Here is a 27,151-nt window from a genome sequence, read left to right on the forward strand (position 1 = left end):
CTATAATTTTTTATATTTTGTCAATAATGTTTTTATTAGATCAACAACTATGCAAGCCTAATTTTTCAGCATTAAGTAATTTGACTCTGCTTTAAAAATCAGCAGGAAAAAGTAGATTTAAGCCTAGTTAACTGAACTGACAACTTACAGTAGATGAATCAGGTGCAGCTTGCCCTAACAGTTCCCCCCAGTACATAAAACAAAACAAGTTTAATGTGAGGACAGATAGGCTCTAACAAGTAGCTGATGTGAGAATGAAGTAGTTGAATATGCTTGTATATTATAACAATCATGCATGCCAATATTCATGATGAGATAACTTTATGTTAAACATTTTTATAAGTGCTTATATAAACTATTTAAAGCTCTCAACAACCTCATGAGATTTTTCTCCACTTTACAGATTAGGCAACTGAGACAGTTATGCAACTTATCTAAACATGCATAACTAGTAAATTTATAATGGAAAAACAAGTATCAATATGAATATTCTTCAAAGAGATCTCTGAGAAAAATAAAAAGCAGCTTAGCTCAACAGGCTAAACATGTATTCATTCACTTATTCACTCACTCACTCATTCAGTAACTATTTAGTGGCCATTACGTGGTAAATGGCACCGGAGAAGCAATAAAATAAACAAAACCAATGATATCCTCAAACCGGTGCTATCTCTACCTCATGGAATTTATAGTCTGGTGACAGAGACAAAGATTAAACAAATACTCCGTTATTTTATTATAATCATAATAAGTGCTTCAGATGGGGTGGAGCAGATAGAAGAACCACCTTGACTCTGAAGCTCATAGGAGACTGAGCCACTGTCAGAATTGAACCAGGGAGCTCAAAAGCTTGCCCTATCAGCTGACACTCTTCTCTAGTCCCTTAGCTAAAGGTAGGTGCAGGTTCAAGATATAAGTAATAACCAGGATGTCATGGTTTCATGACAAGGAGGTTTCATGATCAAGGCCAGGAGGTCTCTATCTAGTTCTGTATTTTCGGTACATGAGAGTAGCCTTGGGTTTGTGTTCAAGTTTCAAATGCTCCCAGGATTTTACAACTTTTCAAGGTAAAACCCATACATCACATTAAAAATTTTTAAGCCACAAATTATTTACTTAAATAAATTTATTTACTTAAATAAATTTATTTAAATAATTTGTAGATTATATCAAGAGAATAGTTACCAAAAGTAATTTGTAGATTATATCAAAAGAATAGTTACTAAAATTATCAGGAAAATTTGATTCTTGGTATAGTCAATGCTTTCTGTTCCAAAGAATGTGTGAAAGTGGCTACTTCAGGCACATGGTACAGTAGTAGATGTCAGCAATAAGATGGAGGAGCCTGAACTCTTATCCTGCGTATCATCTGCCTTAACTTTAGCCAAGTTATGCAGTCTCTCAGAAAGCCAGTTTTTTAACTGATAAAAATAGAAATAATTCTGCCTGGTCCACTTTCTACTTTCACAGTGATGACAACATCAAAAGTGATGGGAACTCTCTCCGCCCAGGAGGTTTTAGAGAACAGCAGTTCATGAAAGAATAAGCTCCTCACAAATACAACCTCTATTCTCTCTAGGCCAGGAAACCCTACCCAATGAGCTCAAAGATTTTTAGCTTTCTGGAAGACAATGAGCTAGACAATGAGCTACACTGCCTGGAGGGATTACCTGGTTTTGGCAAACCTTTCCTGTACAAAATGTCATTATTCTTCCACAGAACAAATAGTACTTCTCCCAAATCTTTTCCCATTTCCAGACACAAGACATTCATGTTTAGATGTTATGATTTTTAAAGTTGTGCGAATATAAAGTGCACTCACTGGTAACCTGAAATTTAACAATTTAGGAGACCCCAAATCATTTGGTTCAAAACTTAATCTACTCCTTCTCTGAAAAATGTTTGAAAACTTAGAAGTTACAGTAAAACTAGTAAGATGTCAATAATCACACTTTGACTTAAGTAATTACCATAGGATCTTGTGATAAAAGGAAATAGAATATTTACTCCTGCGGCTTTTTTCTAAACTAACTTTCATACTAGTCTCCTCTACTTCATCCCACTGCCCTACTTGGTCTCACAATATGATCTGTCCCATCTTCAGCACACCCTCCATACAGCTGCAGTGTTACTTCCCAAAACAAATCTGATATAATCTCTCAAAACCTTCCTTGGGGCTCCTGGGCTGTTCCTGGTGAAGCCGTATGCTGTGTATAGGTTAATATCTCCAAACCCACCCCGGGCAGAGGCTGTGCCATGGTCAGCACTGGGTGTTCCAACTCCCACTCCAATGCTCTTGTTCTTTCATTCATGCCACAAAGGGGAAAAGCTGACATGGGTGGGGAAGGTTACTGTGTGGGTTTCTTAAAACTCAAAGTGTGGGGGTTGATTCAAGCAATTTTCACATCACTGTTAGAGTCATTATAAGAGATAACAAAATTGACAAAGTATACTTTTTTGCTCATCAAGCAAAAAGAAAAGAGCCAGGTAGGCAAAGAAGGAAGACTTTAGAGGTAGAAGGAGCTTCAGGCCCTCATATCGCAATGCAACGGGCATATAGATCATTCAGCTTCTACAGTTCCAAACATTTGATTCATGTATCACAACTTTATATTCTAAACATAGTATTATTTTAAAACTACACAGGTCCCCAAACATAAAAATATAAGCAACATGAAACTTAAAAAATAACAAAATTAAGCATAATTGCCCAAGATGATAGAATTGAGTAACTGGAACAATTTATTTAATCTTTAGGTAATTGATTAGCGATATCCAGAAATATGATAGATGAAGATGTAATAAATAAAAGAATGAACATGCATGTAGAAGGTTAAAAACAATTTACATTACGGACAATTTCTCCTGGATCTTATGGAAAACAATAACTTGCACAACATCTGCTGAACATTTAATTATAATTCTAAAACAAGCACAAAATAAGCATGCATTAGTTGTTTAACTACTTATTTTTAAAAATTCAATGGCCACAATGGCGAGGAGCAAATATTGCAAGTTATTAGTAGGCCAGATTTATTTTTCTGTAGCATTTTAAAAAAATCTAATATAAGCTAAGTACCTTAAAGTGGGAGAAACCTAAGCTGGTAAACTTTCTATTGAAAGGTTAAATTGAAGAATCAAAATCAAGCAAAAGAATCAATGACTGGAGAACATTACAGCTGGTTCAAGATTCTCTCCCATGGAAAATACTTCAGCAGAAGTATCTGTCCATTTTGACTGTTGACAGCAGAAGTAACTGTCCTTGTTGACTGTTTTTGTGGCCCCAATTTCTATATTACACTTTCCATGCAGTCTTTCTTCACCTTCATGACTCCTGGGTAGAAAAAGGACTGATAAAGTAAAGGACAATCCGAATTGTAGGGTCCAAATTGGCCCATAACCCCAGCCCCTGTACCCCAACAATGTTGGGCTGGTCCATTTCTACCATCAGTGAAGAAAAAGCAATGCCTGAAAATTCTAGATCTCTTTTTAGCATTGTGAACCACGTAGTAGATGCTTATTACATCTGCTTTGTTCTCTTATTTCTATGGTGTCTGTCACTATAGTAACAAGGCACATAGATGAAAAAGTAGGCTAGAAATACCCAAAAATGGGGGGCGGAGAAGGCAATATGGTGGGAAAGGGCCTTTTACTGATTAAGAGAGAAAAGGCTAGAATTTCTTATCAGAGTTGTCAATGCATTAAGGGGCACTTCTAACTAGAAAAATAGGTGTTCTTTGCCTTTAAGAAAGCAACAATGGAAAATAGCCTAAAATTTCAATAAATCCAATGTTTCTAGGAGATACTATTGCTAGGCTCCTGAGATTTTAAAGCCAGATGTATTAGAAAAAAACAAACAAACAAACAAACAAAAAAAACCTTGAAGGGGCTGGGCACCATGACACACGCCAGTAATCCCAACACTTTTGGGAGGTCAAGGCGGGTGGATCACCTGAGGTCAGGAGTTCGAGACCAGCATGGCCAACATGGCAAAACCCCATCTCTATTAAAAACTGCAAAAATTAGCCAGGTGTGGTGGTGTGTGCCTGTAGTCCCAGCTACTTGGGAGGCTGAGGCAGGAAAATCGCTTGAATCCGGGAGGTGGAGGTTGCAGTGAGCTGAGATCATGCCACTGCATTCCAGTCTAGGCAACAAAGTGAGGCTCTGTCTTAAAAATCAGAAAATCTTGAAGATGCTAATTGAAACATTTAAACAGCATCCAATTTTGGAAATGACATACTCATGCTGCAGTGTGGATGGCTGCTACTTAAAATGTTTAGTTATTTTGTAGTACTAAAAGCTGAGACATCTGTTAAGGAAGAGTGGTTGGGAAGATAACTTACTACAATGAATATTTTTCCTGAAAGTGACAAGTTTATCTTCCAAGTCTCCGTATAAAATGTCCCCAAAGGAAATCACTGGGGTGGTGGTGGGGGATGGCTGTCGTTTCACTCTAAGGGGGTCACTGCTTCTATGAAAGAAAGAGGGAGATTCTCTGCTGTCCATTGGTTCAGACCTTCAAAGGCACTATCAGTTCCTAACTGTTCTTTGTCATGTCAAAATTTCATCTGTAAGGAAGGAGAAATCTTCCCACTTCAAGATCTCCATTTCTTATTTAGCCTTTTTCTCTCCTGCCACCAGCCAGAGTTCTCCTTGCTCACAATTTTCTAGGACATCTGGAACACTTAAACTGTTATTTATCTTGTGATACTGGTCAGGAAATAGGACAAGGAGCCCTACCAGCCACATAAACTACTTGGGAAGGTTTTACTCTGCATAAATAAAAATGATGCATGTCTTAATCCATTCAGGCTCCTATAACAAAATACTGGGGTGGCTTATAAACAACAAACATTTATTTCTCACAGTTGCAGAGGTTAGGAATTCCAAGATCAAGAGGCCAGCAGACTTGGTGTCTGGTGACGGCTGGTTCCTCATAGATGGTGCCCTATTGGTGTATACTCACATGGTGGAAGAGGCAAACAAGCTCCCTCCCACCTCCTTTATAAGAACACCAATCCCGGCTGGGCACAGTGGCTCACGCCTGTAATCCCAGCACTTTGGAAGGCCAGGGCGGGTGGATCACTTGAGGTCAGGAGTTCGAGACCAGACTTGGGAGGCTGAGGCAGGAGAATCACTTGAACCCAGGTAGTGGAGTTTACAGTGAGCCAAGATCGTGCCACTGCACTCCAGCAAGGGCAACAGAGTGAAACCCTGTCTCAAAATTAAACAAACAAACAAAACAAACAAAAAAACCCAATTCAATTCATGAGAGCTTTGCCTTTGCAATCCAATCATCTTCCAAATCATCTACCTGTCACCACCGTCACCTTGGGATTAGGTTTCAACACATGAATTTTGCTGGAACACCAACACTCAGACCATAGTAATGCATATACAAAATAACCAGGAAAAACACTCTAGCTACTTCCACATTTTTTTCTTAAGAGACAGGGTCTTGCTATGTTGCCCAGGCTGGAGCGTAGTGGCTATTCATAGCATGATCGTAGTGTCACAGCCTTGAACTCAAGCCTCAAGCCTCTCCTACCAGACCTGGCATTCCTTACCCTTTTTAATGGAAAAAGCAATAAATGACTTTGTGGGAGTCTTAGGTTCTTGATTCAGTCACTAGTTGTAACACTAGGGACAATTTTTACTTTGCCTTTCTCAATCTTAGTATCTATCTTACCCATAAAAAGAAATGACTGAAATAGAACAGGAGTATGAGCTTGAGGATTCTAAGGATGATTTCAAGGCATACTGAAATTGTATGCATATGAGTATGTGTGTCTTCTGGGGAAGATCCCCAAGAATATGTATAATATAAAAAAGTTAAAAATTAAAAGTACCCTCTGAGATCTCTTCCACATGACTCTACAATACCATGACTTGAATCAACTTATCCAAATAAACTCAAAGCTTTGATACTTTGAGCAAATAAACAGGTGAGCACGATACTCAGTATCAAAACTCCCCACTGCAGAAATGCTATCCCTGACCATGCTACCTAATCCCCACCAAGAACCACTCTCTAGTCCTTCATCATATTTTGCTGTTCTTCATAGCACTTTATTGCATGACATTATACCTTGCATTTGCCTATTTTCCCTCCTGTAGCACGTATGCTTCCTGCAAAAAGGATTTTTTTTGTTTTCTCTGTTGGATTTATTTCCTGTGTCTGTTACAGTGCCTGGCACATATTAAATACTCAAAAAAATCTATTGAATTAATTTTTTAAAAATCTGTAAAATTAAGCATGTCAGAACAGAGACTCAAATACATTATTTTTAAACTCTAGGGCCTGCTAGGAGCCATGCACTCTACTAAGCACTTTATGAACTTATCTAACTCAGTCTTCATAATATCACTTTAAGACAAGCTTCCCAATCCTTAGAGATTTTTCTAAAATAATATACCTGGAAAAGGAGCCAGGCAATATATTATAGAAAAAGCTGCTTTGTCAGGATTCAAGTGCCAGATCAGCTGGTAACTGTGTAGTTCACTTACAGTTTCCACATTTGTATCATGGAGATAATGCTTGCCCCCTCCTACTGCAGGTCATTAGGAGAATAAATGTGAATATAAACACAATATGTTAGCAGTGGTGGACAAATGTTTATTATAGTAAGTGATGTGTTGGGGGTGTTTCTGCAGAGATTTGCTATACAAGTTGTTTTGCTATATGAAGGCAATAGAGCAGGGGACAGCTATACAGTACCCTCTTACACAGGACCAGAACATCTAGAAAGCCAGAGGACCCAGGAAAGACTCCTAACTCAACAAGGTAATGGCCAGGCCCAACTCCAAACTGCTGTCCACTCCTCTCCCTCTCAATTGCATTTATCTGTAGAGAAAAAAACATGTCTCAAATCTAGCCTAGGACCAAACCTTTTGGCATGCTGGAATTCACAAACTCTTCCAAGAAATTAGCTTTCTTGATAAAATGCTTAAGCATTTTTTTTCCCATGGGATTAACACTTGTTTAGAAACCAGTCACTGACTCACCCAGATGACTGCCAGTCAAATGTCTGGTTATCTTTAACCAATGTTCTTTGTGTATCTAGTCTAATAATGGATATAAAACAATTGTGTATAATTTCTTACTATTCTAGGTGAGTTTGTTCATGCATTCTTAAAATGAATGATGGTAATTAAATCACTTTGGTTCAAATTAGTTTCTATTAAGTATATTTATAAGGGTGATATGTTCTTTTCAGTTGTTGTTTTTTACAGAAGAAGGTCTTGCTCTGTCACCTTGGCTTGAGTGCAGTGGTGCTATCATAGCTCACTGCATATTCCACCTAGTCTCCTGAGTCGGTGTGATTACAGGCTCCAGCCACCATGCCTGGCTCCAAAAGAGTGATGTGTTCCAATCATACTCTTTCCCTATTGGATATCCCTGTGTACGCCAAGTGGGAATCTTTAAATTGGACTACTAGGGACCTAAGAGTTGATAGCTAATTTGACTGAAAAATTTTCTTTAGCATCCAAACCAGTGATCCTCAAGCTGGGGTATGGGGTTTGGGAGTCTAATTTGGAGTGAGAGACAATCTGGTGGAATCTACTTCTAGATCAATTAACCCTGCCTAAGAGGACCTCCTTCAAAATATATACTGCCCTGCTGGCTCTTTCCAGCCATATTCTATTTCCCTTTTACAAATTCACCCTTTTACTAAAGTATAAAAGAAAGGCAAACATCTTATTTCTCAGGAGTCTGCTTATGGTGCATTGCCTTGGGGTATAAAAATCTCCAGGGCCCCAAGCAGAAGGCCATATTGGAAATACCCATAGGATTACAGATACTGACAAAGTGAAAGACTTTCATGCCTGAGAAAAATCTTTTTTGGGAGTCAGAGGAAAACTTCTATTTCTTTGCTTAGATCAACACTGGAAGAAGACCTAATCAAACTGTCAAATTTAATCAAATTAAAGAACACTGAAAAATAATTTTTGTGATCAATCACTAGGTATCTTTTGGCATATAACTCAGGAGTTTAGAAGATAGAATGGAATTATACTGACTTGATTTCCATAGATTTATATGGCAAGATTTCTTAAGGACTTCCATTTAAAAAGAAACAATTGCTTTGATTATATGTGCTGTTCTGGTCAATTATGTACTAGTGAAAAATCATAACAATTCAAAAGAAATGTTATTCAACATTTAGAGCCTTATTGGCACACAAGTACTTTTTTAAAAAACAAATATACTGAGTGTGTGTGTGTTTGTGTGTATGTGTGTCACAAAAGTAAGACATGGTAACAAAAAACTTCCAAATATAACAGTGTTACATTGGGATTAAGTTTTCTAGACAAGGAATAAAATGAGCTCCATGAGAAAAGAAGATCCATGCAAAATTCCTGACTTTTACAGGAGAGCTTATTTATATGTTTCTTAAATGGATGATGACAGATATCAAATTATTTTGGTATTTAATTTAACTTCCATTGGGTACATTTAAAAGAGTGATTTTTAAAATCCAATAGTTACACTATTAGAAATGTAACCATCTGCAACTGTTCAAAATGATGATGAAAAATTTCAGACATTAACTTTAAAAATGTATGAGAACAAATTACTTTTCAAAATCCTTTTAGAGAATACTCAAAAACATTCAGAGATACTGTTATACACTACCTGTAAGCCAAGAGCCTGTGTTAACCACCTAAAATTTTGACTTCTAATACAAAGCCAAAGTCAGGATTATTTCATTAAAGTACAAAGGCCATCCCCTACAAGTTGCTAAATCTGGAACTCTGAACACAGTAAATATTCAATAAACACTAGCTCATAGACAAAGTACTTTAGCTATTCAACTGATATCTATTAACAGCATGTATAATGTACCCTGTTACTTCCAACCCTCAAGGGGAAATTCTTTAAGATTTTAGCCAAATACCAGTCAAAAGCACTTTATTGAAATGAAGCCCTAGACTAGGTAATAATTATGCTAAGTTTTATTCCCTAATTCTCTTCTGGATACCTGCTGCATGCCCACAGTATGCCATGTATGACGTCTGACCCAGGAATCCAAGGAAATGAACAAAATACATTGTTTATCATGAAGGAGCACCCAGGACGCGGCCAACCTGTTCTCTAGCCTAGGTTTGATGACAGGTATAGCTCAGAAGTGGCACGCAAGAGTGAGGAGCTGTAAGGATGAGAGGCAGAGAGATGGTGTCAGGAAGGGTCTTTCAGAAGAGGTATGCTTTAACTGAGCCTTTTAAGATGGTCATGTGCTTGTCAAGAGGATCCCAATAAAGAAAAGGAACAAAGCTATGGAATGAAGCCATCTGGCTACCTAGAACCTTCCTCCCTGTACTGCAAATAGTTTAAGACAGCTGGTGTATGGGGGTGGGACTGCACACTGTGTCCATGGTGAATGCACTGGGGACAAAGAGATGACAGAGTAGCAAGAGATGAAGCTGAAGAGCCACAGAAGCCAGACAAAGGAAGATTTTCTCACATGGCACACCATGGTGTTTGGACTTAATCCTGGGGCAAAGGGAGCCATTAAAGGGTTATTAAACCAGGCCATGATGGGATGCCATAGCCCCTTTACAGCTATCCTCTAGTTATCACAGGTCCGTGATAGAAGGACCTGAAGGATATAGACTCTAGACAAATTGGTTACCAATCCTATAAGAGGAGAATAAAGCAAGAAGCCCAGAATGAATTCCAAGTTTCTTGGGATACATAACTGGGTAAATAGTATTGCTGCTGACAAAAAACACAGAATCTAAAGGTGAACAGCAAATTCTGAGGAAAGTATCTTTACTCCACTAATTCCAGGCTCTCATTTGTTCTGTGAGGTAGGTGACCTGGACATTATTATCCCCATTTTATGCTTAATTGGTGTATTAGTCCATTCTCACACTGCTAATACAGACATATCTGAGACTGGGTAATTTATAAAGAAAAGAGGTTTAACTGACTTAAGAGTTCTGCTTGGCTGGGGAGGCCTCAGGAAACTTACAATCATGATGGAATGCATCTATCAGATCTTGTGAGAACTAGCTCACTATCACAAAACAGGATGGGGGAAATGGCCCTCATGATTCAATTATCTCTACCTGGTCCCTCCCGTGACATGTAGGGATTATACAAACTACTATTCAGGATGAGATTTGGGTAGGGACACAGTCAAACCATATCAACAAGGCGATACTATTTGTCCACTATCATATGCAGCAGTTTTAGCATGTTTACTACACACCAGGCTTAAGAGCAGTTAAACAAGGGAGACCAAGTTCTTGCTTTCACAGAAACTATATTCTGGTGGGGGTGAGGGGAAGACAGCATAAACAAGCAAGCAAACAATAAACCAAGGTTTAAAAGACTATGATGGGAACATGGGTAGGGGGTATGGGTACTTTCCCTAAGGTGGCTGGGGAAGGTATTTTTGAGGTCACATTTGAGCTGACTCGTGAGCAGAAAGTAGTTGTGAAATTCATAAGGAAAGAGCATTCCAGGCAGAAAGAACAGCAACTGAGTAGGCTCTGAGGTAGGAAGGAGCTTGCTGTGCCACTGAGGAAGGAACTGCAAATACCCAGGCAAATTCAAAGCAGGAAGTCCATGTCACAAGGAGATTTGGGGGGCGGGGAAGACTCTGGCACCTCAGGGCACCACTGGCCAGCATAAACTCTTGAGATTGCCTGTGAACCTGACTACCATGCACAACGCTGTGTCTCCGAGAAACTGCATTATGATGGAAGGAAACCAAAATATTGGACCCTAAAATATACTTCTTTGACATATTTTGAGATGGCTGCTCAGAGGGCCTGCAAACAGAAGTAGGCCTGTAACGCTGTCTTTTGCGGGGGAGATTTGTATCCGTAGAGTATCTGTATTGATGCAGCCAGGCTTTCTCTGAGGCTCCACCTTCTCTGTCTGGATCTAGGAGAGATTAACTGAGAGTCTGAGAGCTTCAAAGGTCTGAAAGAAACATTTACCATCTATTCTATCTGAGGGCTGCTATCAGAGAGGTTCATCTAAATAACAAGACCACCTTTGCTAGCCGGGCCTCTTCTCTCCTTCCCATAACCTGTCTTGCCACCATAATCTGATTTACCACCATGACCTACCTGTTTGGGCCATGCTCTCAACCCCTGTTCTTTCTGTTACCTCAAGATGGGATAAAAACATTAACCATCTGGCCATTTCTTTAAGTTTTTAAAATATTTTATATGACTTCTGTGCATACATATGCACATAATAAAATTTATAAGCCTTTTTTTTTTTCTGTGAAGCTGTGTATTATCACTTTGTTTCATAGACTCAAATTATCAAATCTTCGGGGAAAAATTTAAACTTCCCCATATGATCCACAAATACTTCTGAAAGACAAGTCATTGCTTAGTTGAGGACTGCTTATTTTAGCATTGAAATAGGGCCAGGGATAAACTGTTTTGCTAAGAGAAATGAATTTAAATCTTTAGATGAACAGAATTTATCTTAAATTTGTAGAGCAAGAACAATCTGCAGTGCAATAGCTGATGGCTCCATCCCCAAAGCTCGGTCACGTCATACCACAATACATGGAAGATACCACAATACGTGGAAGATGCATGGAAGTAGAGTGTTCTCTGCCATCCTCCAGGGCTGTTACAGGGATTAGAGAGGCATTATTTCCAAATATAGCACAGTGCCTGGCACAGACTAGATGCTTAATAGCTACTGAAAAAAATATTGTTACATATTTTAAATAGTGGGAAATGTTTAGCTTCTGAGAGTGGATCAGCCAAAAAATAATTTAAGGCTGAAGAAGGTTAAGGCTTAACCATTCTGTATCATTAACCATTCTGTATTTTGATATTTTATATTATGTACTTTTTTCATTCAATCCTCATAGCCAGTTACTATCGTTTACACTAATGAGAGAGACTACGGTTGCATACTGAGGGAGGATTTGTGTCCAGATCTAGTTGATTTCACTGGCTATGGTTTTAAGCTAAGAATAAATGCTGACATTGAGTAATAATGTCTTGCTCCCTGACACTCAAAAACCCCATCTCCCTCCCATGACAAGGCACAACACAGCAGTCGGGTAACACCAAGTGGGGCAAGTGCCCAGGTGTTTAAAATATTAATAGGATTTGGGGGTCAGTGATGTTGTAGCAGGGAAGCTAGACAATTCAAGGAAAAGAAATAAAGAGGAATATAAACAGCATTTACTGAAAGCTTGTTTTACTCCAGATACTATATTAGATGCTTTAATGTAGCATATTTATTTTAATTCTAAGAATACTGTGAGAAAGACAGTATTAGTCAAGAAAAAAGAGGTTTAGGATAGCTTTGGTGTTTGGATATCTCCAAAATTCCCCACTTTTTTCTAAGGATTTGAGCCTCCCTCTCTCTTCGATTTAGCTAGGAATTAGACTATCTGGAATAAGGATAGTATTTCCCAGTCTCTAGTCCAGCTACCTGAGGTCATGTCACTAAGTTCTAGGCAATGACATATAAGAAGAATTATATGACGGCATCCAGGAATTTTCCTTCAGAGACTATGGGCTCTTGCCTTTCTCCTCCTTCTGTTTTTCTTCTTTCCTTCTTTCTGCTACCTGGATCTTGGGAGTGATGGCTGAAGCTCTATCTTGGGATCATGAAGCTGAGGGTCTCATCTTATACATACATGATAGATGATCCAAAAGGTAGAATCGGCCTAGTTCTCAAAAGACTGTAGAACCACCATACCAGCCATACATTGCCACTCTGCAAGTTTTTTTTTAATGTGAAAGAGAAACAAACATCATTTTGACCAAGCCATTGTTATTTGCAGTCTCTGTAACTGGCAACTAATTTTAACTAATCCACAACTCATCCAAAGTTATGGCAAAGAGTTCAGAATCAGGCCTGTCAGTCTGCAAAGTTTGTTCTCTTAGGTAAAACCTTGAAAAACTCTTGCTTATAATTTGCAAGATATTTTGGGAAAAAAAAGTGTTTCAAACTGCTGAAAAGGAATTTGACAGAAGAAAGTAAGGAAGGTTTGAATATGCTCTTAAATCTGCTACCTAAGAAAGAATTAAAAAAATCTGCTACTCAACAATAAAGAATGTGGTCTCCATCAGACATGAGCAGAGGAATAACTCAGTCACCTACATGGAGCTGGATACACAAAAGAAACAGAAGCTGTGCAGCTGGCAGCTTCTGTGAAAGATGCTGTGCTTGTTAGTTGAAGAATAGGCATTGCAGAATGGAGCCCTGGAAATGGCCACAGGATGACAGTCATGAAGAAATAATTTAAAGGGACTGTGAAATTTAAAAAAGCAAGAGATGAAGTTTAAATATAGATAGTCTAGAAAGAAAGAAGCAGAATCATATGACCCATATCAAAAACAGCAAAAAAAAGGTCAAAAAGGCAAAAAGGAAAGGTCAAGGTTGAAACCCTGACAACTCATTTTTATTCATTTCTTTTACTCAGGTTCACAGCAGCGTTGAAAGAGTAAATGTAAATTGTGTTGCAATTGAGTAGAATCCTAAAGGAAAGGCAGTCATAGAACAGGGAGTTTATTGTTACCCTTTGTTCAATTTCTAAATGAACCACAGTGATAAGAACTTAGGAGAGAGATTACTGATTGGAGCTAGGCCTAATTTTATTTAAGATCAATCTTAATGATCAGAAAAATAGGTTATTATGTCTGCCAAAGGGATTGTTTTAAACACCAGAGAAATTAATAATAAAGGCATGTAAGAAGTTTAGAAAATACAGATGGGGAATAAAATGAAAGTAAGCAATAGCAATAAAAGGCAGCAATACGAAAACAGACATGACACAAATTAGAAGGCATTTTACACATGCTTAAATAAATTCTACGCCATAATTGGGTCTCCTAAATTCCTCTTGAATGGTCAGAGGTCAACACTGTTTACTGATGTACCCAGTGCTCTGGGAGTCAGACAGCAATGGGAAACTGCTCCATGCAAAAGGATGCAAAATCATTCCACCAAGTGTGTAGTAACATGACATAATCAGAATGCCTTCGTTTCTAATAATATCAGTGTATGGTAGAATGATGCTGAGATGGAGAAATAAGAGTAAAATTAGATAATTCAACTTTAGAGACACCAAATGAAAATCAGGGATTGGATTAAATAGACTGAATAGTAAAAAATCCAGAAAACATAAAATAGATACTATTAGAAGAATTTGAAAACTAAAACAAAAACACTTGTTTGTAAGAAAAACCTTGGCTAAAGCAAGGATGTCCTAAATTTTAAAATATTTTCCCCCTTCAACTTCAAAAAACAACAAAAAATGACAAATTTCAGGCCACTGCAGGAAAATAATCAGATAGATTAGTCTAAAAAACTTGAAGGGCTTAGTATCCTTTAAGTTTTATTAAGCCCCTTTTCATTTTAATTACTGTTGGTTTTTCTCTCTGAGGATTCTGAAAATTAAAATAGCAATGGGGAATGGTGATAGTGGTAGAGAAGAGGTTTAAAAAAGCAAATCTCAACTAGTCAAATGAAATCATTGAAAATGTGGAAAGATTCATAATAGGCTGAACATGTTGGAACACCTTACCAATTAAAGAAAAAGAGAAGATGTTTCAAAGAACAGTAAACTTAATTCCGACATGCAAATTTAAAAAGATTTTTGGGGATACTAGGCATAAGGAAAATGCCATGACCCAAGGGTGCACTCAATGACAACGTCACCGTCATTCCCTACCAGAACGAAAAGACCTCTTTTTAGCTTACAGAAATATCAGGCATGTTAGGGCTTATATTCTAAAATTACACATGCCCAATTACCTGGGGGGGTTGGCTGTCATTTTATGTTCTCTGAGTAGAGCTGCTGACAAGGAAAGCCAGGAGAAAAAGAGTCACCCCAGCACCCACAAGTCAAAGAGCATTTGGCTTCATGCCTGTAATCCCAGCAATTTGGGAGGCCGAGATGGGTGGATAATTTGACGTCAAGAGTTCCAGACCAGCCTGGCCAACATGGTGAAACCCCGCCTCTACTAAAAATATAAAAATGAGCCGCGTGGCGGCGGGCACCTGTAGTCCCAGCTACTTGGGAGGCTGAAGCAGGAGACTCACTTCAACCCAGGAGGTGGAGGTTGTAGTGAGCCAAGATCACATCACTGCACTCCAGCCTGGGCGATACAGCGAGACTGTTTCAAACACACACACACACACACACACACACCCCAAAAACAAAGAGCATTTGGGCTTCTCAGGAGTAGTAACCCGTACACATAGAGGGTACTGGAATTGTTCAAAAAATTACACTGCAGTTTGACTTCTTTTCCACGCTTACTCCTACACTTAGGTTTAGGGAACAGAACCATCTGATAAAGATACGTTAAGTCTCCTAAAAAAGGATCATGCCATTTAATGTCTTCTTAATATACTCTGAACAAACTGCCTCTCTTAATTTGGCTACATATTTACAATTTAAAACGTTCATACTGATATTTTACCAGTGGGGGGTTTCGTTTGTTTTAAGCCTTTAGGCGAGGTGAATTTATTCAAGGAAGTTCACGTGTCGGTTTTGTTCTTTTAGAGAGGAGTCTTTTTGACCACAAAGAAAAAAGTTTTCCGTAAATGTCATCTGACTAAAGGCAATCTATGGACTTTAGGAAGTCACTTAAGGACACAGATTAATGAGCCAACACTGAGCCTCCTCCCTTCTGACCTCTCAGCACCTGCTCAACTAAGCTCAGGGAAAACTCTCGAGTCTTCTTTTTAAATTGGGATCGCTTGCCCCTTCTCTCTCAAACAAATCAACACCCAACACCAAATTACAGGCAAACAACGAGTATCCAGGGGCATAAACTATTTCCCAACAAACAGCGCCAGGGCAGGGGGCAAAAGAGAGCGACCAAATGGGGGCACCCTCAGGGGAATTGCGCTCACCTGGAGCGAGGCGCCAGCCTGGGAAAGCGGAACTCCTTTCCCGCCGGCCCGAAGGACTCACGCTCAGGTGCAGCGCGGAGACTGCCGGGGAGACAGACGAGACCGCCTCGGCGCGACCGCCCACTCCTCCTGCCCCAAAAGACCCCAGCACACAGGAGAGGTCCTCTCCGCGTAGGGCTCCCTCTCTCAGGGAGGCAGGGAGCAGAGCGAAGCCGCCACTCGTCTCTCCAGCCGCGCAGCCTGCCCGCAGCTACCACACAGGTGAGGCATGGACAGGTAACCGCACCTGCTCGGCCAGCCCTACCTGCGGCGCCCCCGTACCCCTCCACCACCTCTGTCGGCGCGACTCCCTCTCCTGGAACCGGGGTGTCACGCTCCGACCTACCTGCGCGACTCCAGCCCCGGTGGCCCGCGCTCCCTGCGGCGTGCTCCCGGGCCGCTCCGGGCGCGCAAGCGGCCCCGCGCCCGCACTTTCCCTACGGCCGGCGGCTGCGGGCTCAGCGGGAAGCCCCGGCGCTGCCCGGCTCGCCGCCTCCGACCGGCTCCATTGTGACGCGGCGCGTTCCGCCGGCCAATGGGCGCGCGGCGGCGCGAACCGCTGACTAAGTTCGCGGGTGGAGGAGGAGGGGACTGGACGGAGGCGGGGCGCGGAGGCGGCAACCAAGGCGGTGGCGGCAGCAGCGGCGGCTGAGGAAGAGGAGGAAGAGGCTGCAGCCGCTTCGGTAGCTGCTCCCGCTGTGAATGTTTCAGCTGCCTGAGCCAGAGCGTTTGCTCAGCCCTGGGGCTGTGCGAGCCGGTGACTCACCTCTCGCTGCTGGAAACAAAGCGCAGCTGCCATCTCCCCGAGCGGGCCATGTGGCCGCCGCGGCCCCCTCGCCCAGCCTGGGGTCCGCAGGAAGCAGCGCACAGCCACACGCCTCGCGGAGGAGTTGGAAAGAGAAGGGGCTGCTTTCCAGAGACAGGAGGGAGAGGGGCTTCGGAGTGTCCCCCAAGCGCGCCACCCTTGTGACTTCGGCAGTACACCGCGTGTGTCGGGCCCCCGCCTTCTCACGTGTGCGCCCCTGAGTAACTTGGCATTTATAATACGCGTGTTGGGCCCTGAGGAAAAGGTCGGGTGCAGCTCGAAGGAGCCTACCTCTTTGACATGGAAGTCCCCTTACCTTTCTTTACCCTGCTTAGAAAGCTTGCAGGGCCCAGCCCCTGTGAGGGAGGGTTTACAGTTGTACCAACTAAGCGGCTTAAGTTGGATTCTGGGCCTCCAATACCATTGGCTTCTCTCAAATGTCCTTATTCTCAGGATAGGGAGGGGACTACATGGCAGAGGGGCTGTCCCTATACTTGTAACCTGCCTTTCACTGCGAATCAACTCCGAGATACCTCATCTGCTGCCCCACCTGCTTCTCTCCCAAGTGGCCCTGCATTTGAAGGCCAACAGTATTCCTTACGAAACAGAATTAATCCAAACCCAGACATTCTAGGGACATAAATATTTTTAATCTCATCCATTTCCCCACTCTCACCCTCGCCCTAGTTTTAACTCAGTCTCTGCCCTGGCCATTATGTCGAGCACAATGATTCAATTAGGCATGATTTATATCTTTTAGTTGCTATGGCGATTACATCTCCATTAAAAAAAGAAAGAAAAAACAACTTTGTACTGTCATCTCCCAAAGGAACAGAATGAATACGAACAGACTCAGCATTTGGAGCATCTGAGCAGTTTGTGTAAATGGGAGTATAGCAAATGCACTATCAAGTTATATGAGACGGAGTTGTGTTTCAGACTGTTCAGATTAGGACTACAATTTGAGTCACCCTGAAAAGGAAAAAGAAGGCTGTCTTTGTGTCACTGATCTGTTCTTTATTTGTTCACTCAGTCCGTTCTGGGATTGCAGATATCTTCTTTCTGAGTCTTGAAGGAAAAGCTGAAAGAACATTTCTTCACTTGGTCATTCTATATATTTTTATTGAGTTTATATGTGTGAGACACTGGACATGCACAGATCTACCAGTCAGTCTAATTTAAATTAGGGTTTGATCCTTAGAGGAGTATCTGAAATTCTCTCAGGGACTTTCTGAATAATTAATTTTGATAGAAGAAAATTCTAAAAGACTCTGTTACTACTTCCACAGTCAGATTCACCCAAGCCTAAAATATTGATTAAAAATTCCACCATGGATTTTAAGCACTGTAAACCAAAAAATGACAGGCAAGTCTCAACTGTTTTAGAGGTTTATTTTGCAAAGGTTGAGAACATTCCCCAAGAAAAAGCACAAATACGGGAACATCTGTGGTTTGTGCCTTTTACAAAGAGGATTTTTGAGGACTTCAATATTTAAGGGGAAAAGAGCTAGCAGGAGGGGAAGCAGAAAAGAAAAGAGAAAAAGGAAGTGGGAGAGTAGGCAATGAGGCGAGTGGTTACATTCTTGTGAGGCTTTGATTAGTGCCCAGTAAATTCACATTTTACATGTGAAAGGAGGGGGTAGTAGAGGGTGGTAGAGGAACAGTGATTATGTCTTCCTCTCATGCTCAGTAAATCTACATTTTACATAAACAGGAAAATGGGGGAGAAGTCAATTATGAATTTGTCTTGGAGTGGGCAGAGGGATGATTTTTAGTCTGGTCCTTATACTATACCTGTGAAGAGGAGTTGTTAACTTATTATCAGAGTGAGATGCAACAGAACTTTGTTTTAGGGCTCATTTATAGGAGGGATATGCATTCTGAGAAAGATGTGGGGATCCACAAGGAATTTCACTGTAAGCAATTTGTGAGGGAGGCTTTCTGGGGCCTTCTATTGTTGCAGCTACCTTGTAACAAAAGAAGGCATTTTTTTGAGTGACTCAGTTCTTAAGCTTAACTTTCCCTTTGGCATAGTGATTTTGGGATCCACAGATTCTGCTTTGTTTTGTTTTTTTCCCCCACAATACTTACTATGTGCCCAGCAGTGTGCTAGACATCATAGGTGATACCAAAGAAGTATAAAACTCGGTCCCTGACCCCAGTAGCCTATAACTTAGATGACCACAGAAAACCATCAAGGATATCGTCTGCTCAAAGCACATGAAGATTGAACAACATGGGTAGAATTAGTCAGAAAATGTGTTATGAAGAGAAGGAAACTTAAACTTTTGAAACAGGAGCAGGATTTATAAGGAATATATCTTTTACCTTTGCCTTATCTGCCCCAAACTGTATCTTAAAATAACCAATCCACCCTCCTGGCTCTTTTTGGCAAGCTGAGAATCTGGTGAAGAAGCCAGTGTGAAAATATTATGTTTCTACAACAATTCAAGAATACCTCAGGGTAGGGTCTTTATACTCAGGTGATAAAGGGGATGAGAATGAACAGCAAGTGTGGCCAGTTCCTCTATCCACTGACACGAGCAAAGTCACAAATAATAGAAAATGAAACAATCACTACAGTTTGGTCAGCTGGTGGTTGAATTCCATGACCCACATGAAATAAACACCTAACTCTTGGATTTGGCAGGTGTCTTCTTGGCTGATTCCCTGAAAAGCAACCAAAATTTAAAGAAGATCTCTCACTGACATCAACATTAAGCTATGTTCCATGTGGCCACCTTGGTAAGAGTTTGGTTTTCTCTGAGTCTTGAGAAAATTTTTAGGATTAATGGAAGACAGTATTATCCAGCACTAAAGTTCTTTTCCAATTCAGTATTTGAAAAATACTTTATGATAATGAAAATCCTCTATTTATTTAAAGAAACTGATTTATTAAACATTGAATTTATGTCTATTAATTAAACATTGAATGCCTACGACACATTAAAAAAAGCAGAGTACCTGACAGAGGTGAGGGAGAATGCCAAGATAAATATAGTAATTTCTCTTCTTAAAGATACTGTACTCTGGTGAAGAAGGCATAACCAGAGAGAACACAGCCTCCTACAGTGGAGTTGAGGTTGGTGCAGGACTGAGGGAGAATCACACTGAACAGAGGTCTGAGGAAGTTCACCTTCAGGGTTCTAAATTAAAATGTTTCTTTAATGGTATACACTTTATTTTTTTTAACTTTTTTTTTGAAACAGGGTCTTACTCTGTCATCCAGGCTAGTGTGTAGTGGCGCAATCATGGCTCACTGTAGCCTCAACTTCCTGAGCTCCAGTGATGCTCTCACCTCAACCTCCTGAGTAGCTGGGATCACAGACGCTGGCCACCACATTTGGTTAATTTTTGCATTTTTGATAGAGGCACAGTTTCACCATGTTAGCCAGGATGGTCTCGAACTCCTAAGCCCAAGCAATCCACCTGCCTCAGCCTCCCAAAGTGCTGGGATTATCGGTGTGAGCCACCATGCCCGGCCATGGTATGTTTAAATTTTGCCTCAGTATCATGGTTCGAGTTTGTTCTAATGAAGTGTCAGATCAGAAAAAAAGAACCAAAGTCTATGAATCAAGTCCACCCATAATTTTGCATTCTCAGGAAGTTGGCCAGAATACCCCTGGTTCAGCTGTATATGATTGAACATGTTATTGTTGATGAGGAATTTTTAGTTATTTGTTTTTGGTTAAACAGTTCATCATGTTTTTCTGACATGTTGTGGAGACTTGAATGAGTTTTCTTTGGGTCTGGGACAAATTCTGACAATAACCTTGGAGAATTAGCTCAATGGTGAGAATTCGAAGTCGGGGTGAGTTGGATATTGCCGATGTGTTCAGATTAAGGTAGCTTGATCTAGAAATTCAAACTGCAATTGCTCAAGACTAGCTGAACAAGAACACAGACTGCAAGAACACAGAGTAACCAGTTGTGACTATTTCACAATGGGACCATGATTGGGGATCAATTAACACAGAATTGATCACTACCCACTGTGCCAACTGCTCACTCTACCTGAACTGTACTATGCCCCTTCTTTATCAAGTGCTGTGAAGGTGACCTTCCAGATCTTCTCCTACGAAAAACACCAATTCCTGCAGCGGATGCCTGACATCCTCAGTTGATCTGTCTTCTGGGAAGTTGTCCAAAAATTTCTTTGAAAATTTCCCATGCTTCCCATTTAAAGAAAGAATATATGCTGTCATCTGGGTCACATATGGGAATCCACCACAGAGCAGCCAGGCAGTTACTGACTTTTGTCCTTTTCCTATCTGTAAAACGGAAATGACTTCCAAGAAAATATTTGTCATGAACCCAGGCTGAAAGTCCACAATTAAAGCAGAGCTGGTGCTCCTCTGCTCCTGTGAAGTGGCCTAAAAAAAGCCCTGATGAGTTCTGCTAGTGACTGAGATGTTTGCTGGGATCCCTGGGAGGATTCAATCTGTGTTCCCTGAACTCTGTTGAAATCTGGGCAAGAGGTTTCCTGGTGCTGTGAAAGCAGCTGGCTTCTGAGGTTCCTCATACTGAATTCTTCCATTTCTTGGGTTTGGCGTAACTCAGATCTAACACCAGCTAGACCTTGGTTTCCCCCTTTTTTTCTCAGCAGCTGTAGAGTTTTTCTTTTCTGTTCTCAGCCTAATAAAAAGCCATCTGTTAATTGTAATACATATAGAATACTGGATTTCATTCTCAAACTGATTCTCTAAGAATAGGAGCTAATAGATCTCTGTGGCTTATTAAGAATTTGGAAAAACTCAGAATAAGTTATAAAAGAACATGATGCAGAATTTTATAGAGCTGGAAAGGAAAAGACATATGCCAGAAAGCGCACTGGACATGGGGTCTTGTCTTGGGTTCAACTGGTGGCTGTTTCGGCCATGAGACCTGGGACAAGCCATTAACAGTCTAGATAGGAGTTTCTCTTTTTCAGTGTGTTTTTTATATCTATCCTGGACTATATAAGAAGATGGGTATAGTCCATGTTTCAGAATTCTCAGAATTCATTTTGTTTCATTTATTCATTTACCATTCCACAAATATTTATTCTATGCCTACAATGTGTAAAGCACTGAAGGAATTTGGGGAGATACCTGAGTCCACATGATTTACGTGGCCTTTGCTCTCCTGTACAGTCCTACAGATTTCTAAGAAGGATGTGAGGGTTGAATGTGATGAATTGATAGGCTGTAACTAACAAAACTTTCAGTCTGTTTCACAATACCAGCCTCATTCGCCTTGTCCCTGAATCTTACATACCTAAATGCAAACACACCTTCCAATTGTCTACTTATTCTTCTACTAACTTATCTCTGCATCCTTCTTTATATCCGATTCTTCATCTCCATCAGATTTCTGTTTCTGGAGCATATAAAGGCAATAGGACACTCTCTCATAAGAAGCTTGAAGTTTTTAAAACTTAAAATGTGCAGGTAAATATGTAACCAGATATGTGAGCAAATACGGGGGTCCAGTAGAATCCCCTAATACAGGCTATGTACAAGATACGTAGACTTATATCTATAACTGAAATGTGCTTTTTGATAGCTAAATGCAGCCTGGTTACCTTATGACAAAGTATATTAAAATAATGTGTTTTGTTTACCTCATTACAAAATTGAGGGACAAAGGTAATTAATTAGGTCTTATATTGATAAAGGATAGAGTGGGTTAAAGTGGGAAAAACATTTTTAGAAATAATGGCATGCTGAGTGAATTAAAGAACTTAGGGCTTCAGAGGAAGTCTGCTGTTTTAGTAAGCAAAACAGATTTTGGTGGCTGACAAAGACCTCAGTGTAGGTGGGGAATTACAGGTAGTTTGATTACAAGGAAAGAATTGGGAACTCATATTGAAGGATGAAAATAGATGTATAGGTGATGGAAATTTTGCAGTTTCATATTCATCTTTGAGTGAACTCAATTTCCAAAATTTCTGGAATTAGTTTATTAATTCAAAAAGCAGATATTATATTTTACTATTCAGGGTCCCCAAGGACAAAAAGGGTATGTGCATGCTGACAAAATACAATAACAATTTTTACTTATAAACTAGTTTGTAGTTCATACAAATCACTAAAATAATGTATTATAGCCATTTCTAAGCAACGTGCTCTTATTCCTATGGCCCGTATACTTAAGGGTGACTAATAATCTATTAGCAGTCCCTTGCCTTGCTGAGTTCACTTGGTTAAACTTCCTGCAGCTCAGGCACCATTCAGGGGTCCACGAGGTTGAAAGATGACACTTGCTTGACTGCAGATCTCTTACCTCCTCTGGAGGAATGCTGCGACACTGTGTGTGGGAGGAAGGAAAAGGCCAAATTCGTCAAGTGGACTGGTCTATCTCTAGTAACTGGGTCTGTGTTTTAGTGGGCACAGAATAAATATTTATTCATTGATGAGTGAATGAATAAAATGAAATGAGGTCTGAGACTGCTGAAACACAGATTTTCTCTATGTTGGATATTCCAAGGTCATCCCAGGATTTAAGCCCAACTCCATCTACGTTAGGTTTTACAGCTTAACCTGTTCTTACTTGATTGAAAACACATAGAGAAGACCAGGGTTTGGAAGTAGGAAGGAGTACATGGGGGTGATTAGGGATGACAAAGGAATCATATACAAGTGGCAATATTTACCAAAGTTAGTTTATTACAGATATATTTGTCATGACTTTGGATGTCTTCATTTCCTCCCCCTGGCAGCATCCACATCCACACTGGCAATCACCCCACTCTTTCCAACTTGTGTGTTTTGTGACTTTTAAGTATAATATCATGATACTTCCTTGGTAATTCCTGACCAATTAGGTTTGGAGATGCTGGAAACAACCATGATGATTAGTATCAAATAGCCCACTGTATGAACATGTGTCAGAAATTAATGCCTACCTTTAGAAATAGCTACCTAAACATAGCATGGATTTTGAAGCAGAACTACTGGGTTCAAATCTTGGTTTTGTCCTTAATGAACTTTTTGGTGTTTGTCAAGTTACTCAATTTCTCTGTGCCTTAGTTTGCTGCTCGAGGAATAGATTGTGGTGAGGATTGAATATATAATGTAGTTAAGGCAGTTCTGGGAACATCATAAGTCCCATGTTAGTATTATAACTTACCTGTGATAACAATCTCAGGTAAGTCACTTACCTGCTTTGTGTTTAGAATTTTCGTCTTTAAAATGAGAGACTTTGATTAGTTTGTCTCTAAAGCCCTTGTTTTAGTCCATTTGTTTTTTGATAAGGGAACACCGGAGGCTGGGTAACTTACAAGACAAAGAAGTTTATTTAACTCACAGTTCTGCATGCTGGAAGCATGGTGCCAGCATCTGCTCAGCTTCTGCTAAGGGACTTAGGCTACTTTCACTCATGGCAGAAAGTGAATGAGAGCCAGAATATAGGAATTAGACAGTGAGAGAGGAGGCAAGAGAGAGGGAAGGGAGGTGCTAGGTTGTTTATAATGATTAGCTCTTGCAGGAACTAATGAGTGACAGCTTACTCACCTCCCCAGCCGCAAGGAGGGCATTAAAATCTATTTATGAGGGATTCAGCTCCATGAACCACACACCTCTTGTTAGACCCCACCTCCAACATTATAGATCAAATTTTAACATGAGTTTTTGGGGAACAAACATCCAAAGTATAGCAACCTCCTGAACCTACTGTTTTTAAACAAGGACAATTAATCCATACATTTTTTTATACATATAGGTGTGTGGTTAGTGATAGAGAAGGGGATGATTAGTTACTAGATACTTCCTTGATTGACGAGAGAAAGCAGGTGATTAGGAAATTGAGGCAAACTTCTTAACTAGTCTCTAAATTCCTTAAGTCTTTTCCCCCCTTTTGTACTCCAATGCCTAACATGGTACCTGGGGATAGTGGGTGGTCAAGAAAGTGTTAATTAACATGGAATAAATGCCTTTTTATTTTATATGCCTAGGTGTGTGGCAGTGGGAAAGTGTGGTAACTGCTTCCTTCCTAAGCCTTTTCCAAGTATAGAGCCACTAACACAAAATATTTAAAACAGCATTAGTCCTCTCTACTGGAGATGTTCACACTGTAGTCAATTCTTAGTTGACTGGTTTTTTTGAAGGCAGATTCTGATTGGTGTTCAGAAATCCTGGACTTTAGGAATAGAATAGAGATATTTTGCCATGTTGCAAGTTAAGATTTGTTTCAGTATGGCGGATGACATGATTTTCACTCATGCCAAGTTTCATTTATTTGCCTTGTATTTCTGCCATTCCTTCAGAGCTCTTGCATCTATACATTTGTACAAATGTGATATCTTTCTTGGTCTTTGTAAGTAGAGAGGGACAACATTAGCTAAAAGTTCAATGTTAAGGGAGAAGATAGGCCACAGAATGGTAGAAAATATTTCCAAATCATATATCTGATAAGGGAGTTGTATCCAGAATGTATAAAAATTGATAATAGTTTGGATGTTTGCCCCCTCCAAATGTCATTTTGAAATGTAATTCCCAGCGTTGGAGGCGGGTCTTGGTGGGAGGTGTTTGGGTCATGGAGGTGGATCCCTAATGATTAGCTTGGTGTTGTCCTTGTGATAGTGAGTGAGTTATCATGAGATCTAGCTGTTTAAAAGCATGTGACACCTCCCCTATTGCTTTCTTGCTCCTGCTCTTGCCATGTGACATGCTTGCTCCCACTTTCCCTTCTACCATGAGTAAAAGTTCCTTGAGGCTGTCACAAGAAGCTGAGCAGATGCTGGTGCCATCCTTGTACAGTCAGTAGAACTGTGCGCCAGCTGAACCTCTTTCTTTGTAAATTACTCAGTCTTGAATATTTCTTCACAGGAACACAAGAATAGCCTAATAAAAAGCACAATTAAAAAATAAAAAGTCAACTCAACTAAAAGAATAGACAAAGGGAGAGGGTTCTGGGAACAGAGGGGAAGCAGAGTAGGAAGCATCTTTGTCTTACCTAGGCGACAATTACAACGTCTAATCTAACTATTTTTAAACTCTGGAGTCTATTGAAGGCTTGTGGGTTTCAGGGGAAGGCTTGGACAATAAATTGCTGTTAATTTTAGTTATTTCGATTCTTAGCACAGTAGCAGTTACACCACCCCAATTCCTACCCCTCCTCCATGGCAGATAGCTGTTAATTTGTTTCAGGAGCAGTTTACACACAGCTGGTGAGAGCCAAGGTGAGCAAAAAGAACCTTGCCCTCTAAATGTTGGGCATATGTGCTGTGATCCCTGATTGGTCCTTCTGAAGACAGAGGTGCAGATAAAGAGTCAGGTGGTCATTGGTATTACATCTCCCCCAATTGTTTCTAGCCCCTCTACTTCTAGCAGAAGTGAATTGCAGGTGCTTTAAGGAGCCATGCCATTTCCCATTTCATTTTATTTTCTTCCTTTTTGGGAGCCAGATGTTAAAGGCTGGAAGATTCAAAAGGAATTGTATATACAGGGAATATGGGAAATTCAAAAATGACCACACATGCCCAGGGAAAGGGGCATGCTTAGCAAAGACCTGAAGGACTTTGATTTTATACCTCAGGCTGATTCTTGGCACAGAAACAGCCTGCAAGAACACGAAAAGAAAATCAATATCAAAGCCCAGCAAATCTTAGGAAAGGAAAATAATTTTATTTCCGAAGTGGCCACATTATTAAATTCAAATGTTCAGTTTTCAACAAAAACAACAACATTACATGGCATACAAAGAAATAGGAAAGTACAGGTTATTCAAAGGAAAAAAAGTCAACAAAAACTTTTCCTAAAAAAGACCTGATGGTGGATCTACTAGAAAAAGACTTTAAAACAATTGTCTTCCAGATGCTTAAATAACTAAAGGAAGTTTTGCAGAAAGTCAACAAAACAATGTATGAATAAAATGGAAATATTATTAAAGGATAGAAAATTACAAAAAAAAAGTGAAGCTGGAAACTACTATAAAATAAAAAATTTATTAGAGAGATTTAAAGGCAAATTTGAGCAGGCAGAAGTAAATGAAGATAGGACAATAGAAAATATTGAGTCTGCAGAACAGAAAGAAAAATAGTTAAAGAAAAGCCTATGCAACTTGTGGGATAACCTCAAGCAGACCAATATATGTATTCCAAGGGTGCCATCATGAGAGAGAAAAAGGGTAGAGAGACTATTTGAAGAAATAATGGCAGGAAACTTCCTAAATTTGAAATAAAGATATGAATATAAACATTAAAGATGCTAAGTGAATTCAAAGTAAGATGAACTCAAGGAGACCCACACCAAGACATATTATAATCAAACTTTTGAAAGTCAAAGATAATGAGAGTATCTTTAGAACAGCAACAGAGAGTGACTCTTAAGATTATAGACAGATTTTTTTTTATTAAAAATTTGGAGGCCAGAAGACAATTGATATATTCAAAGTGTTAAAAGGGGGAAAAAAACCCCAAAAACCTGTCAACCAGTTTTTTTGGAGTTTTGTTTTTTTTGTTTTTT

At 40.0% G+C, this 27,151-nt stretch overlaps 1 protein-coding gene across 2 annotated transcripts in view; it reads right to left on the bottom strand.

The window, feature by feature from the left end:
- The window catches only part of LRRC8B (leucine rich repeat containing 8 VRAC subunit B), a 71,362-nt gene extending 54,929 nt beyond the window's left edge, over positions 1-16,433 (bottom strand). For both annotated transcript variants that reach the window (XM_017498348.2, XM_017498345.2), the window contains exon 1: positions 16,248-16,433. The gene's annotated coding sequence lies outside the window, so the exon portion shown is untranslated. The remainder of the gene's footprint in view (positions 1-16,247) is intronic.
- Positions 16,434-27,151: the final 10,718 nt, after the last annotated feature.

This window comes from Cebus imitator, unplaced genomic scaffold, assembly GCF_001604975.1.
Source record: "Cebus imitator isolate Cc_AM_T3 unplaced genomic scaffold, Cebus_imitator-1.0 Scaffold240, whole genome shotgun sequence".
In the NCBI taxonomy this organism is placed as follows: Eukaryota; Metazoa; Chordata; class Mammalia; order Primates; family Cebidae; genus Cebus; species Cebus imitator.